Raw genomic sequence first — 12,373 nt, 5'->3', positions numbered from 1 at the left:
ACCTTTCCAAAGCCCTCTCCCCTCCCCAAACACACACAGTGTCTACTCCAAACAGACCTAGCCACGTGTGGCTTCCACCCCCTGCCCTGCTCTTTCCTCCTCTGGGAACTCCCTCATTCTTCTGCCTCGCACCCTGGTCTTGGCCTCCAGGAAACCCTCGCCGGGTCTTACCGCCCCTGCCCCGACTCCCAGCCCCACCCCGGCTGCAGCTTGAGTGAAGTGGATGCCTCCGCCCTCACTGCGCAGGAGGGTAGGAACAACGGCGTCTTCAGCTGAGTCTTGGGGCTGCACAGAGGGGGCTTGGTGGGAGGCTGAACCTTCACATCCAGCACAGAGAATGCAGTTTTAGGGACTGTTACCTGCCCCTGTCTGAACCCGCCAGCGTCCTCTTTCAGACAGGGGTGCCCAGAAGGTGGGTGTCTGTCTCCTGCCTCAGGTGGAGGGTTCCTCTGACCCTCCCAAGGCCTGGGCCTTCCCGGTAGGGTCAGGGAGGGGGGCAGGTGGTGTGGAGCTGTCCCTTGGGGTCTCCTTGAGCTTCAGCAGGGAGGGACATAGAGCAGAGCTTTAATAAACTGGGTCTATGGGAAAAGCTGCTTGCTAAGGACCAGGCAGCCCAAAGTGGGCTTATTTGGTCAAGGGCAGCCAAGAGCTCCCCAAGGTCAGGGGGTGTGATACAGTTCGGCCCTGCCAGGTCCACCAGAAATAGGCACAGGACTAGGAGTTTTCTTTTTCCAAAGTTTACAAAAGCTGGGAGGAAATACAGACCCGGCATTTGGGGCTCCGAGTGGAAAGAAAGGAGAAGGCAGATGGGTTTGGCCTAGTCAAACCCTGGAGTTTGCATAGGCAGAGGCAGGTGTGTTGGGATAAAATAGAGGGGGGCCTGGAGACAAAGGAGACCCAGGCCCTGGGGTAGATGGGCGACACACAAACAGGGGATACTCCAGTCTTTGTGGGAAAGGGGGGTGTCCCACAAGGGTTCTTGCACTCAGGATTGATGGAGTGTCTGAAAGACAGGTATCCAGAACCAGAGTACAACGGTGGGGCCCAAAGGCTGAGGGGACACAGGACAAATGAAGGGGCTGGAGTCAGAGACCTGGGACTGAGGATGGAGTAAGGGGGTCTAGAAGCAGGGGAGACCCAAGACCGGATTTATAATGGGGGTTCCTCAGGGAGAGGAAACCAAGGACTTGGGGGAGAACAGGGGTCTCAGAATCATGGGAGACCCAGGACCTAGGGCAAAAGAAAGGTCTAAAAGGCAGACTCCTTGGACCTGGGACAGAATGCATGGACCAGGGGCCAGGAAACCCCAGGGGCCAGTCTGGGGAGCCCAGAGGCAGGGGAGACCCAGGGCCTGGGGTGGAAAGGGAGGGGCCCAGATGCAAAGGTGACTCAGATCTCAGGCAGAAGGGAGAGCTCTGAGGGAGGGAACACATGAAGTTATTTCAACTCCTCTGGGGACCCAGTGGCTGGTGACGACCCCCAGCTGTCACACCCCTTCCACTCTGTCCACCCTCACTCACCCCCTTTCACAAGACACGAGGTTGTTTTTTTGTTTTTGTTTTTTTTTTTTTTTGCTTTTTTTCATTTCTTTTTAATACAAACTTGGATCTTTGGGTGTGTCCTGCCAACAGAAAACAACAACAACAACAGAAGAGAAAACCCAAAAGAGTGAAAAATAAGAAAAAAAAAAAAAAAAAAAAAAAAAAAAAAGCTCCCGCAAGAGGTTCTTCTCCCTCCCCCCCACCATGCGAATTTGCACACCACGGGACCACAGCAGGTTTACAGAATGCAATATACAATCCACGATTTATAATAAAACAGTATATACAATAAATAGGATATTGTTCATTTTTGTCAAACGACCTGTAGATAAATTTCTCAGTGCATACTTGCAGGGGCTCTGGACACCTTGAGGCCCCGCTCGCAACCTCTTGCACACGCTCGCGTTCTCTCTCTCTCTCTCTCTTTTTTTTGTCTTTTTCTAAAACTGTGTTTTGTTTTTAAGTTTTGTACATTTTTAAAAAGTATTTACAATTGCTGGTTTTGTGCAGAAAGGGCTCACCTTCGGCTTCTGCGTGGAGGAGATGGGCAGGGAGGGGTGGGGTGGGGCGATGGGGCTGCAGGGGGTGCAGGGGAGGTGGGGCGGGAGGCAGAGGGGCAGGCGCCTGCCGGAGGACCATGTGGACGCTGGGAGGGGTCTTGGCGTTGGTTTTCTGAAAGCTGCAGAGAAACACAAGAGAAGAGGCAGAAGTCAGCGGCAGGGACAGACCCTAAGCTCTGGGAACAGGGAGGTTAAAAGCAGGACCTCCACCCGGTTCCTACCAGGATTCTGAGAAGGGAACTGCATTGTTCCTTCTCCCAGAAAATTCCAAGTGGCCCCATCCAGGAGCCTCCGGACTGCTTCTGGCCTGCTCTGAGCTCACTTTCCCCATCTGTAAAATAGGTGTGTGTCCAAGGCCCACACCACTGAGAGGTAAAGGATGTACTGGATGAGGAGCTGGGATTCCAGGCAGTGCAATCTGTTCAGAACTTGAGCTCCTGAGTCAGACACAGCTGAGTTCAAACGCTAGCACTACCATTTAATAGCTCTATGACCTTGGGCAAGTCAGTGAATCTTTGTGAGCCTCAGTTTACTCATCTGTAAAAAGGGGATAAAGGAACTATCCCGTAAATTTGTTGGGAAGGTTCAGTGGTTTGAGGCAGATTAAGCCTGGTCCATAAACGTGTCATAAATGATCCTAATTAGTACTAGTCATTATCTTCACGGGGCCTGGGCCAGCTAGGCTCCCCAAGCCTCGGCTTCCTCATGTAACAGTTCGTTTAGTAATTCCTCCTACCTAGGCTGTTCTGAGGAATGACATAATGCGAAGACAGGGCCTTAGCACAGCACAGGTGTGAACCACTGCTTTAATTTCTTCCAAATCCAACCTTCTCCCCATTCCCTATCAATGTCATTCTGTTCCTTAGAGGGGTGAGGTGATGAGGAAGTCTGTCTGAATAAAGAAATTGCCCAACACAATACCATCTGTGTTTGGCTGCACCCCGCCTTCCTGAAGCTCAGAAAATCTCGAGTCCCCAGTCCCTACAATCACTAGACAATAGAGATCTCAAGTACCCCCTTTCCCTAGACAGTCGGTCCTAATTATGTTTGCAGGGCTCTGGGGACCTGACTCCCTATCCAGACCCCTAGCTTTGCTGGGGTGAGTGGGAAGATGCCCAGTGGGAACGGGGTGGGCTCAGTTATTCTCAAGACCTCCAGTCGTTAGCCTGGCTCTTTCAGAGCTCTGTCCTCTTCTCAGAGCCCTGAAATTCATGTCTCCTACATTGGGTGAGTGACCAACCCACCAAAATTAAGGGGCAGGCGTGGGGGTCCCAAAACCACCTTCTGAGACTCCTCAGCAAGCCATCCACCCTCCCCCGCCCCTGCAGGAACCAGGCGGCCACAGAAAGCCTTCCCTCTCTTGTCCTCTTTCTTGGCTTCCCTTTCCAACGGGGCCACATTTAAATTCTGCTCAGCCTTGGCTGCTGTCTGCTGGGCAGTCAGCCCCCGGGAAGACTTTTGTCCCGAGGCTGGACTTGCCAGGACTCCCCTCAGGGAGCCAGGTGGGCTCCTGGGAGGTGGGACAGCACCCCATCCTGGTGCCTCAGCCCAGGTGGCATGCAGAGGCATGAGGGGGAGGGTAGGAGCTGCATCTTTGTTAAGCTCTCGGGTCTCCTGCTGGTGAGGGGAGGATGGAATATTAGCCATAGGGGTAAGAGGTGTGCTTGTTAGGGCGACAGCTGTATTACAACTGGGGTGATGGGGAGAAAAGCTGTATTGCAACTGGGGTGACTGGGGCAGGGGATACAGTTGGGGTGGGTGTCAGTTCTCCAGTTAGGGTGATAAACAGGGTGGGGGGACAGGTTCAGCTGGAGGGCTGGGGGCATCTATCTGTAGGACAGCTTTACTGCAGTTGAAGAACAGCTGCCAAGCTAAGGAACCTCTGTTGGGGTGACAGATACGGTGTATTGGGGTGACAAGTGAGGGGGAGATTTAGGACGGGCAGCTCCAAACTACTTAGCAAGCGAACTGTGCTGAACCCCAGCCTTCCCTGCTCCCCTTAAGGGCCCCGGGGCAGGCTGGGAGCCTCTGCACAAATCCCTGTCACCCCCACCCCCTCCAGCCCTTAGCCACTGCCAGTGACCCTCTCCAAGCCAGGTCTCCATGGTGATCTCAGCCCAGCAGGCAGCTCCTGCCAGAACCATTCCCGTGGTGCCCGCGGCCAGGCAGCAGGGAGGCTTTCTCACCCTCTGCTAAGCCACCGCTGTCTCACCTTCCTCCTCACACCGCCCTCCCCAGCTTTCATGACTTGGCCAGAATCTGGGGGGATGGTGGGGGGTGGGGGATGGGGAGAGAATCAAAACCAGAGGCTCCTGAGCCAGGGAGAAAGCAGAATGCTATGGCCATGCAGAACCCTGACTTCACCAGGTTCAACTCGCCATGGAACAGAAGCAGTGCTGGGCACTGGAGACAAAGCGGACAGCAAGACGGATCTGGTCTCTGCCCTTGAGGGGCTCACAGAGCACAGAGGGAAAGCAAAGCGGACCCCAAACCAGGCGATCACACGCAGGGAGATGGGGGTGTGTCAAGAGGAGCCCTGGGGGACTCAGGGAGCACAGTGGGGGCACCTCACCCAGCTTTGGTGAGAGGAGCTGTGGCTCTTCAACACACCGCTGAGCACGGCGCCGAGCGCATGCTGGGGTCAACAAGGTGTGCCGACTGAACGAAAGAGCCGTGACCGGTCTAAGTCTGATCGGCGAGTCAAGGTCCAGGTCAGGTGTTGCACATCTCCGGACGCCTCCTCAGACGCCCTGTTACCATAGCTACTGGGGCACTTATCATTCCCTTCCGTGCTCCTCCTGGGCAGAGACCTGCGTGGGGTACCTCCGTATCCCCGATGCCAGCAGTGGCTGGCGCCCCAGGACACCAGCCATTGTTCACGAGACTTAACCTTTTAGCGCCTCCGTAACGAAGGACTGCACGTTCCAGAGTTTCTTGAAGCGGTCTCTGCCTGTCAGTGGGCGCTGGTGCTGGGGGTGCCAAAGGAGAGCTGAGCAGGGATTTAAAATGCTACAGATCACATATAAGTCAGGTTGTCCAAAGAGAGCTGCTCTCCCCGGCAAAAGGAGCATTCATTCAAGCAACCAGCAGACATGTATTCACAGCCGCTAACTGCCAGGCCATGCGCTAAGGTCTAACCCCACCTTCCAGTCTCTACCCTCCAGAAAGGGGTCTCAACATCAAACAAGGCAGTGGAGCAGAAGGCAAAGAGTGCATGAGGATTTGAGAGACGGATATGCTGTGTGACCTAGGGCAAGTCCTTTCCCTCTCTGGGCTTCAGTTTCTATGTAAAATAAGGGGGTTGAACAGGGAATGGCAGAGATCTTCAGGCACTGAGATAGAGCACCAAAGACAAGGGGTCAGAGACACATCACAGCTGTCCAGGGAGGCTGATCCAGCCTTTCTGATGTCTTCAGGCAAAGTCAGGCTTTTGAGTCCCTTAAATGTGGAGAGGATACTGCTTCCCTGAGGCCCAGACCACACCTGACAGATGGAGATACCCTCTGGACCCAGAGTTCTCTGAGGGATGAAGCTTCCAATTGGGGATGGGTAGGCTGTGGCATGTGGGTGGCTGTGTGGCTCTCCTCCTCACTCCAGGGAAGTTTTTCAAAATCTGTCCACCAGTGACTAGAGGCATTCCTTAAACTCTAGCTCTGCCAGTCATTCCCTCCTTAGAGATCTTCTCCTACCTCCCCCACTGTGGGGCATAGAGAGGGATGCTAGTGGGACCAAATGGGGTTTACTTCCATGGTTGCCCACCAAGCTTGTGTGACCTTGTGCGTATCTCTCACCTCTCAGAGCCTCACGCTCCTTACCTGTCCTGGGAGGAGGATATACACGCCCCCACCCCGAACACCCACACTCTCCACCCTCCTGATCAGAGATGCCTATATAAGGACAGGCATCTGTCCCACATCTGGGTATGTGTTGGGCATGCAACTGAGTGGAGGCTGAGGAAGTAGCAAGAACATGGAACTGGGTGATCCCCGAGCGACCTTCCTGACTCTACCTTTCCGGGCTTCCCTGCCTGGGTGGCTCTGTGTCTTTGGGCGAGTCCCTCTTCCTCTCTGTAAACTGGAAGGCGCTGAATTTACAGAACTCCAAAAGCCCAGTTAGCCTGAGAGTTGGAACTGGTTTATTTATACACCCCTCCCCTGCCTCATCCTTAGGAGCGTATCTGATAACAGTAGGGTTGAGAGAAACCAGCTCATGCCCCGTTGCCCAATGCCTAACCTTTTCTCTCACAATTCTCCCTAGTCTACGTGCCCTTCTTTGACTCCTGGAAAAAAAAAAAATCCTGACCCTTGAAGTGTCCCCGGCATGATGAAACACTGGGGAGACAGGGACAGTGCACAGAGATGAGTAACCAGCCTAAAGGAGCTGATGGCATGGTGAGGAAAACATTCCCGGGAAGGGCTGTCATGGATGCATAAAGGGCTGGAGATTAATTGCGCCTGGGAAGGATCCTGGAACGCTTCTTGGAGGAGGCAGTGTCTGAGTGAAAGATAGGAAATGACAGGTGGGAGATGGATGATGACTAGGAAAGGGCGGCCCAGGCCAGGGAACAGCTAAAGCAAAGACACAGGGCACACTGGGGAAAGGGCCTGGAAAGCTCCCTCCCGATCCCACAGTATGGAGCTGGAAAGGGAGGCTGTGTGAGCAGGAGGTCAGGGCTGAAGAAGCAGCCTTGAATACCCGGAATACCAGGTTAGGAAGTCGGGCCTTTATTTTGGAGGCAAGGAGGCTGGCGAGGGGAGGATGCAATCAAAAGGTGTTAAGCAATGAAGTCACCAGAGCAGACATGTTTTAGTCAATTCATCCAGTAAATGTTCTGGGGGGGAGGGGGAGGTTGCTCCAGACACCATGCATCCCAAAATGCCGAGGGACGTGCAGCAGCCACAGTGGGGGCTATGGGCTCAGGAAGCGGGGGCAGGTGTTGGGGCAGAGACCTGGCACGCACTGGCTGTGCTGACCCAGGTGGCTGAGCTAGGGCTATAGCTGCCGAGGCCTCAAATTTGTTCAAGACCCATTTTCTGCCCCCCCCACCTGGCTCCCCCCAGGAAGCTCTTGCTGTCTGCCCTGCCCGTGGTTCAAGAGGGTGGTCTCTGGTATTTCCAGTGGGAGCATTTCAGTCCCTCCCCTGGAGAGTGATGCCCACATGGAGGCTTGTAATGAACACCTGTTTCAAGGCTGTAAACTCCATGAGGGCAGGACACTGCTCATCTTGTTCAGTGGTACCTTTAGTACTGGATGCAATGCCTGGCCCGGGGCAGGCGCCTGGTTCATGCTGGCTGAACACAGAATTAACCTACTTCCTCCTGCCCTCCAGCACAAACAGAGGGCACTATGGCAGCAAAAGTTAGGATGACAAGGAGGGCAAATCTGCCGGGAGAGAAATCATGATGTATTACAAAATCACAAGGCAATCTTCTTTCAGATTATCTGTACCAAAAGAGAGGACTGCTGTGGATAACTGTGTGTGGACAGAGTTTCTAGCTGACCTGGCTCATTTAGGAGTCTGGGTCCTGTTGCCCAACAGGTTTTAGGTCCCTTGGTGTGGGGTCTGTGACTTACCTTGTCTCTGGACCGCCCAGGGAGGACTCAGCCCCACTGTTAAGGCATATAACTAGGTGGTATTTCACAGCCTCCTGCCAAAGGTCCCAAACCCATACTAGAATACAAGCTCCTTCCTAGAAGGGAAGCAGGAAGAGCAGGTGAAGGAGTGCTGGCTACAGAGTCCTGAGCTCGGAGGAAAGGGTCAGAGGTGTGTGACGTGCACAGACGGCGGGGAGGTATTTTATTCACCCATCTACCAACCACTGATTACATGCTTCCTGTGTGCCAGGGACAGGCTAAGCGCTTCACGGGTAATCTCATTTAATTCTCACAAGAGATGCAGTGAGGTGACGTGACTCACCAGGTCACCCAGCTGGTAAGGGATGGAACCGGGTTCTGCACGGAGCCCTGCTTGTGCCCACAGGCATGCTCCTAGCCACCACCCTCCAGTTTCAGGGCCTTGCTCCCTTGGGTTCTTCTGGGTCCACAGGGATGTGGGGAGATGGGAGAGGAGGAGCGTGAGAGGGCATGCTCATGGAGAGATTATATTTCCAGGAAATGAGGGCTCTGCACAAGAAGGCCTGGCCTGAAAATGGCTGCAGGAGAGGCAAGAGATCGGATTGGAGGGAGGAGAGCCCCAGAGAGTGGGAAGAGGAGCCCAGGAGAGGCAGGGCAGGCCTAGCTGACCCCTGACGTGAGGGCCTCTTGCCTAGGGCCAGAGGCAAGATCAGGTGACCTCTTGAGGTTTCAAGACATGGAGAGACAAAGCCCAGAGCGGCCAGTGCCTGGCCCAGGTCCGGGCATGCCTGCTGACCCTGGCTGGTTGGTGGCCTTGGAAGCTGCCTTCTGCTCCGGTGAGGCCCCAGCTGGTGTAACCTTGGAGGACCTGTGACATTTCTCTTGGCCTCAGGTCCAGGCCTGAGAGGGAATAGGGAGGAGAGGGGGGACTCGGGATCCCTAAACACCTTGGAGGGCCCTTCCCACCCTTTCCCCAGGGTCTAGAAGGGCTGATCTTCAGCCGTGAGGGCCCAAGGCGGAGCCAGTCTGTCTGGCTCTGCATTCCATCTAAGGGACTAGAAGATGTTTGCGGGGCCCAAGTCTCCCTCACCCCCCCACCCCCACCCCACCCCGGCCCCACTTCCCTCTCTGTCCCATCAACTCAGCTCCCAGACCATTCAGGACCCCCATTCCCCACTCTGGCTCCTCCAAGCTTTCTTCTTCTAATTCACATTGGGATGTGACCTGCCCTGGCTCACGGTTTCCTCGGCCTGGAATGCCCTTCCCCACCCCCCCACCCCCCCACCCCCGCCGTCTCCATCTCCAGGTGTCCAAATCTCGCCTATTCTTCAAGGACGAGCTCAGACGCAGCTTCTTTCACAGAACCTCAAAATCCGTTTAAAATGTCAGACCCAGAAAGGGTTGTAGTGAGCATCCAACCAACCCGTCATTTTGCGGATGGGGAATCAGGGGCACAGAGTGGAGGGGGAGCAGAGCATCCAGGCTGGGAGGGGGTGCAGTACTGGGTTCAAATCATGACTCTGCCGTTTACTACCTATGGATCCCCTGGGCAGGGTTCAGAGCTGTACCTGTTTCCTCAACTCTCTGATGGGGTGGTGAGGGTGAGGACCCGCACCTTCCAGGCTGCTGTGAAGGGTCAGTGAGGCAGTGTTGCACAAAGGGCCCAGCACGAATACATGTCCCTTCTCTCACCAAAGGGGCAGAGAGGTGACTTCTGACCCCATGGCCCACCTTCCTGGTGCACGAGCTTTGCTTCTCCCTGCCACTTCCCACCAGGTGTTTGAGGCTCTCTGTGTGCTTGTTTTAGCTTTTTAGGGGTGAATGGGCACTCTTGAGGACAGGGGCCACGTCTGCTTTGTCTTCCCCGTGTCTGGTATCGGGACGGGCATGGAGGGGCTCAAGATGTGAGGCTAAGCTCAGTGACTGCTCCCCCTGTGCCAAGGGTCAAAAAGGCTCAGTGCCTGTTGGTGAATGAGTGTGTCACTGTCCTCCCTGCTTAAGCCCTCTGTTGACAGTGACACCCCCTCTGTTAACTCTTTTTCCTCACTGTTCTCCTTCCCTATATCCCCAAGGCTTCTTCACTCCCACAATGATTGTAATCAGTCCTTGCGCGGGGCGGGAGCGGCAGGTGGGGGGGTAGAGTTTGCCCTAGATGAGGGAGTGTTTGGAAAAAGAAGGGGGACAGCCCTCCCACCACCATGGTCCAAGCCACCACCACTGCTTGCCTGGGCTACCGCAGCCAGTCTCCCTCCTTCAACACCGGCCCTGCTCCACTGTGGCCCACGACATTCCAGCTGAGAACGCTTCAGTGGTTCCCCATTTGTCTTGGGACAAAGTTCAAACTCCTTCCAATGCCCTGCATGATCTGGCCCTGCCCCCTCACCCCCTCACTCAGTGTTGCTGTCCTCCCATCGGCTCCTCAAAGCTGAGCTGCTTCCTGCCTCAGGACTTTACCCACTGCTGTTCCCTCTGCCCAGAATGCTCTTCCCACTTCCCATTTGGCTGACGCCCCCTCATCTTTCAGGCGTCAGCCTCAGCATCTGGTCAGCTGGCCGCAAGCCCTCACGGCCTCCTAGCTTTTCCCCTCTTGCACAGTCCTTCCTACAGCGATAATTACCAACATTCTGTTTACTGTCTTTCCCGCTAAACTGGAAGCCCCCTGAGGACCAGGACCTCGTTTGAGGTGTTCACTGCTGTGTCCCCAATGCCTGGCATGCAGTGGGTGCCGGACAGACGTCTCTGGCTGGAACAACTGAATGCATCGGTTTGAGGACAGTGCTGTGAACTCCCAGCTCTGAGTGGGGAGCGGGGCCAGAATGTGGGGCTGGATGGCATCCCAGTTCCTCCTGCGTTCAGGGCTCACTGGGTGGTTCCATTATGTATCTCACTGAGCCGTGACCTGCCCAAACACCCAGCCCCCTCACCCGTTTATTTTCCCACCCAGAGCCCAGGAGGAAAGGTTTTCGGATTATTTCACATGTCTGGATTATCCATGAGACATCTCCCCTCCAGTGAGAAGGATCAGGAGTTTGACATTTTAAACCCTAAGCAGCTTCTCCCTGGCCTGCTTCAGATCTGCGGCTCTGCTGCTTGCAATGAGGTGCATGGGGAACGGAAGGCCATTTTTAATCTCGGTCTGGTTTCATCAGGAGGAAATATATGCTGTCCCCCAAGAAATTCTGGTCCACTGTCTATGCCATGCAGAGTTTTAAGAGCCCAAGAGATTATCAAAGTCAACTGCCTTCAACAGATGGGGAAACAGAGGCGGGGGGGTGTGTGGAGGAGGGGCGAAAGCTTGGTCAAGGGCATGTAGCAAGTTGGCCAGTTGGGGAATGGTCCTTCCCCAGGCCTCTTGACTCCCATGTGCTGCCCTCTGCTATCTTCAGGCACCACGGGAACCGAGGTCAGGCAGAGAGGGGGTATTAAGTTTCCACTGACATGACTTCAAGACCCTGAGTCACCCTGGCTTCGAACAGCCTTCCCAGAGCAGGGACGGGGCTTTCCAGGAGCCCTGCTATTCATTCTCCAGGAAAAGGCACTCCCAGGAGGCTGCAGTATACTGTAGCAGAGGTCGGGGGGGAGTGAGGGGCTCAGAAAGGCCCCCAGCCCACTCCATCACCACCCACCACATCTGGGTCAATTTTTGTAACAGGTCTGTTCCAAAAGTGGGATCTCATGGGCCAGTTACGGCTGCATTTCTGGAGCAGGTTGTTCACCAAGAAAATGATTCCTCCAGCTCTGTCCCGTTTTACCACTTTGGGGGCATTTCCCTTCTTTTATTTTCCTTTTCCTACACACAAAACTTAAGAAAACTCAAGGAGGTGACAGTACCTGATAAAACAATATCTGAATACCTAACAATATTTAACGGAATTCTTTTTTTTTCTTTTTGGCCGCGCAGTGCGGCTTGCAGGATCGCAGGATCTTTGTTCCCCAACCCGGGATCGAACCCACGCCCCCTGCAGTGGAAACGAGGAGTCCTAACCACTGCACTGCCAGGGAGTTCCCTAATGGAATTCTTAAGAAAAGCAATTGGCTTCAGGAAAGGGACTGGCTTTTTCTAGGTAGGAAACATCCTGCCTGGGGATAGACCCGCGCTGGCTACAGGTCCCCAGGCACAGGGAGATCCCAACACCCCTGTTGAAAAATAGACTTTGGGGTACTCTGGGAGACCAGAAAAGGACATATTGGCCACACCCTCAGCCTGGCCCTTGCCAGACTGCATCGAGAACTAAATGAAGCTCCCAGGGAGACAAGGAAGCAGGCAGGGTCAGTATCCTGGATGGGCCTCGGCGGATAATTATCCAACCTGCTTCTTTCTCCATCTGTCACATGCAGGGCGATGCAAACGCCCTCCCTTGCAAGAGGTCAAGTGGTGAGTGCTTCCTGGGACTCAGGTGGTCCCTGCCCACGACCTAGCATGGATGAGGGAAATGAACGCTTGATGAACCGGACTAGATGGCCCCATCCAGTCTATGGTCCTCCAGCCATTTCAATAACGGGACCCCCTGAATGCCCAAGCCCCACACTGGGTTCCCCACCCAAGACCCCATCTCCTCCCTAAGACTATTCCCAACATCTAACGCCAGACTCCCTGAATCCCAACTCGGGTCCCCAGTCTTGTCCTCAAATCCTTCCTGCTCGTTGCTATACTTCTTCCCCTTGCCCGAGCTCTAATGTCCTCATCCCCCCACCCCA

The 12,373-nt window shown here is 54.7% G+C and overlaps 1 protein-coding gene across 8 annotated transcripts in view; it reads right to left on the bottom strand.

Annotated features, from left to right (window-relative positions):
* AHDC1 (AT-hook DNA binding motif containing 1) overlaps positions 1-12,373 on the bottom strand; it is a 76,052-nt gene that overhangs the window by 9,587 nt on the left and 54,092 nt on the right. For 5 of the 8 annotated variants that reach the window (XM_089898186.1, XM_089898172.1, XM_089898169.1 and 2 more), the window contains one exon: positions 1,542-2,220. The gene's annotated coding sequence lies outside the window, so the exon portion shown is untranslated. Of the gene's footprint in view, positions 1-1,541; positions 2,221-8,957; positions 12,091-12,373 lie in introns of those variants that run through there. The other 3 variants (XR_016388165.1, XR_016388163.1, XM_089898177.1) reach the window with 3 other exon arrangements.

The sequence above is a fragment of the Delphinapterus leucas genome, chromosome 1, assembly GCF_059928025.1.
Source record: "Delphinapterus leucas isolate spDelLeu-1000000601 "Yukka" chromosome 1, BTC_Dleu_Yukka2, whole genome shotgun sequence".
In the NCBI taxonomy this organism is placed as follows: Eukaryota; Metazoa; Chordata; class Mammalia; order Artiodactyla; family Monodontidae; genus Delphinapterus; species Delphinapterus leucas.
The sequence above is the reverse complement of the archived record's forward strand: the minus strand, read 5'-3'. Positions and strand labels throughout refer to the sequence as shown.